Raw genomic sequence first — 4,100 nt, forward strand, 5'->3', positions numbered from 1 at the left:
GCCTGTGCCCACTAATTTTTGCATTTTTAGGAGAGACGGGGTTTTACCACGTTGGCCAGGCCGGATCTCCGTTCACCTCGGCCTCCCAAAGTGCTGGGATTACAGGCGTGAGCCACTGCACCCGGCCCATATATTATTTTATTGTTTGTTTGTTTGTTTGTTTGAGACAGTCTTACTCTGTTGCCCAGGCTGGAGTGCAGGGGCACGATCTCGGCTCACTGCAACCTTCGCCTCCCGGGTTCAAGCAGTTCTTCTGCCTCAGCCTCATGAGTAGTTGGGACTACAGGTGAGTGCACGCACCTGGCCCCTGCGCACAGGTGTGCGTTATCACAGGCGTAGCCCTCGGAGCAGGCAGGACGCCCTCGGGGCTGGTGGCAGAGCCGTGCCCCGGTCCAAGCATTGCAGGGAGCGGCTGTGCTTCGCCACGTGGCTGAGCCCGGAGTAGAAAAGGCGCGGGTAAGGAAACAGGACCTGCAGGCCACACTTGCCCAATAACTATTGTGTAAACCATAAGTCTTTTTTCTTAAGGAGGTCTGAGAGTGTTTCTGTTATTTTAACTGAATGCCTCTGATGGATATAGATAAAAATGGGTGGGTAATCAGAGAAGAGAGATGAAATGTGGAAATAACAGAGGCAGAATACATTTTTCCCTTGGGGCTGTGGGTTTGGGTGAAGGGTTAGGGTTCCTAGAACCCACAGGTCCCCAAAGCTGATGTTTCCCTGAGCCATGCCTGGGCTGTCCCTCCACAGGTGGACCTAGGTCCAATTAACCTGGACAGACACCTCTGAGATGGGCATGAGGGGGCTGCTGGGTCTGTGCCCTTTTCCCAGCTGTACCCTGAAGAACGGAGATGAGCTGGAGGAGCCACAGGATTCGGCACAGACGGACACGCAGGTACCCAAGAACTCAACACTTTTCCCATCAGAAGTGATGATATGTGAGTGCCCAGCTGCCTGGCAGGTGCCAAGGGAGAGAGGGTGGCACCCAAAGATGTCACTGAGGGTCCCACATCTCTGCCCTGGCCCACAGGAGGAGGTGGAGCAGTACATGGCGTGGGTGGAAGCTTGGCAGTGGCAGAATTGCTCACAGTGCTCCCCAGCCCAGAAGACCTTCCCGGCCAGGTAGTACCTGCCTCCCAAGGAGCAGCCATACTGGATGGGGGGCACACAGTCTGTGCCACTGAGCACAAAGCCTGGGTCATACTGGCAGCCATGCTGGCACAGCGTCAGGCAGCTGTTTGGCAGGGCAGGCTCAGTGCAGGAGCTGGGACAGGAGGAGCCCCAGAGCTCATAATGGCTGTGCGGGGGACAGGTCAACTCTGGAGGAACACATGTCATTCAGTGCAAGGATGTCAACTCACTGCTCCAAGTTCAAGTGATGTTCCCTGTTATCTCCCCAGAGCCCAGCTCGTGGCAAACCTCCATGGGTACCTGTTGGAAGAATGAATGAACGTATCGAAGCCTTTTCTATAGCACGCATGTGTTCCACTTTAGCATCCACTACATGCGAGCGGGTGGCTGAGGCGGGAGATCGCTTGAACCTGGGAGCTGGAGGCTGCAGTGAGCCGAGATGGTGCCACCTCACTCCAGCCTAGGTTACAGAGCAAGACTCTGTCTCAAAAAAAATCACATCCTAGGAACATCCTAGTGCAGAGTCCAGCCCTACAGGGTCCTGTGAGCCCCTCTCTACAGGTGTGGAGATGAGAAACTGTGGAAATAAAAGACACAAGACTCCAAGAAGGAGAAAACAGAGTTTGGGCCCGGGGGTCCACTGCCAACCAAAGCATGGAATCCGGCAGCGGCCCCGACTGCCTGGACGCTGTGACTTTTATTGAGTACAAAGCTGGGGTAGGGCAGGTAGGGTGTGGCATTGGTGGTCAGTGATAGGGTCAAGTACATCACATGTCATCTAGGTAGGGGCCCAAGACTTTCTAGTAGTTGAGATGAGGCAAGGAGCATAATGCGTCAGCACTTTTCCGTACTTGTCAAGAAAGAACAAAGACATTAAGATTTCTATTACTTTTACTGATTATCTCTTCTAAGAACAAAGGAACCAGGTGCAGAAGCGGAACGTGAGAGTGGACATGGAACGTGACCGCTGAAGCACAGCATCGCATAGAGACAGTTAATCCCCCGGATGTCTGTGGGCCTCCCTGATAGCCATCAGGCCTACACAAGAGCTTGGAGGAGCAGAGTTTTCTCCTAACTCCTCTGGGGAAGGAGACGTCTCTGACATCTCCCGCAGCTTGCTAAACTGCGGGCGCTTTCCCAGCACTGGCGCTGCCGCATAGCCACGGCGCCCTCCAGCAGCCCTTAGACAGGTGTGACAGAGGGCTTAGAGCGTCTTGCGTTAGGGTCATTCCTTTCACAATGTTTCCCCAGGTTCACACTTCGAGACCTGAGCGGCATTAGTAAAAGAACTACCATCACCTATGAATAACTAAGATCACCTGTGAATAACTAAGATCACGTATGAATAACTAAGATCACGTATGAATAACTAAGATCACCTATGAATAACTACTAAGGCTATATCTCTAGTATATTTTCTTCTTCATTATTTATATGGGAATAGGCTGAAGCTCCTGACTCCTGCCTCGGTGCTTATGGGGTCTCCGCCCCCACATCCTAGGACCTGGGGACACAGCGATGACCAAGACAGAGATCCCTGACCTCGTGAGGCAGGTGTTCTAGTGCAGATGTTGACAAGCCGCAGCCCTGGGGCCAAATCTGGCCCTCCACCTGCTTTGGCACAGCCTACAATCTAAGAATAGTCTTGACATGTTTAAATGGTTAGAAAAAAAGAAATCAAAAGAGGACTATTTTGCGAGGCGTGAAAATCATGTAAAATTCAAATTCTGATGTCTATAAATAACGTCTTCATGGAAGCGGCTCCCTGGTCCGTGTATCACCTGCGGTTGTTCTTGTGTCACAACAGGAGCTTTGAGTAGCTGTGGCAGCGTGTGGCCCAGGAAACCTAAAATATTTATTATCTGGCCTTTTACCATAAAACTATGCTGACCTATTCTAGAGTGGGGGATGGACGACAAACTAGCAATAAATAAAAGATCATTTCACATGGAGAAACTGGGTCAGATCTGTGCTACCCAGCTTTACGTAGCACAGAGTGGCTGAGCCCCAGTGGCTGATCTGAAGACGGTGGCCAGGGGGGCCTCTCTGCAGAGGTGACGTGGGAGCCGAGGCCTGCATGATGGAAGGAGCCAGCCATGTGGCCATGTGCGAGTCTGGGAAAGAGCGTTCCAGGCCAGGGGAATAGCAGGTGCAAAGGCCCAGCGGTGTGAAGGCATCTGGCGTGGTCCAGGGACAGCAGAGGCCAGTGTGGCTGACCCTCAATGTGGAGCAAGCTAGACAAAGCCAGTGTAGGAGGAGGCAGGGTGAGCAGGGAGAGGCAGCCATGGGGGCCTCTTAGGAGGAGGCCTGGAGGTCAACTTTCATCCCAGAGGCAAGGGAGACCTAGGGATGCTTTTAATCAGGAATCTGAGGAGATCAGACCTATGCTTTTTAATTTTTTTGAAACAAAGTCTTGCTTTGTCACCCAGGCTACAGTGCAGTGGCACAGGACCCATCGGCCCAGAACAGGGTGCAAAGGCCTGGCCAATCTGCAGGGGAAATGCCTCAGGTATGAACAGAGCCACAGGCTGTGAACCAGGACCTGACGCGGTGGCTCACATCCATACTCCCAGCACTTTGGGAGGCCGAGGCAGGTGGATCACCTGAGGTCAGGTGTTCAAGATCAGTCTGGCCAACATGGTGAAACCCCATCTCTACTAAAAATACAACAATTAGGGCCGGGCGCGGTGGCTCAAGCCTGTAATCCCAGCACTTTGGGAGGCTGAGGCAGGTGGATCACGAGGTCAAGAGATCGAGACCATCCTGGTCAACATGGTGAAACCCCGTCTCTACTAAAAATACAAAAAAATTAGCTGGGCATGGTGGCGTGTGCCTGTAATCCCAGCTACTCAGGAGGCTGAGGCAGGAGAATTGCCTGAACCCAGGAGGTGGAGGTTGCGGTGAGCCGAGATCGCGCCATTGCACTCCAGCCTGGGTAACAAGGGCGAAACTCCGTCTCAAAAAAAAAA

The sequence above is a fragment of the Sapajus apella genome, unplaced genomic scaffold (assembly GCF_009761245.1).
Source record: "Sapajus apella isolate SASKATOON/1434 unplaced genomic scaffold, GSC_monkey_1.0 scaffold68, whole genome shotgun sequence".
Lineage (NCBI taxonomy): Eukaryota > Metazoa > Chordata > Mammalia > Primates > Cebidae > Sapajus > Sapajus apella.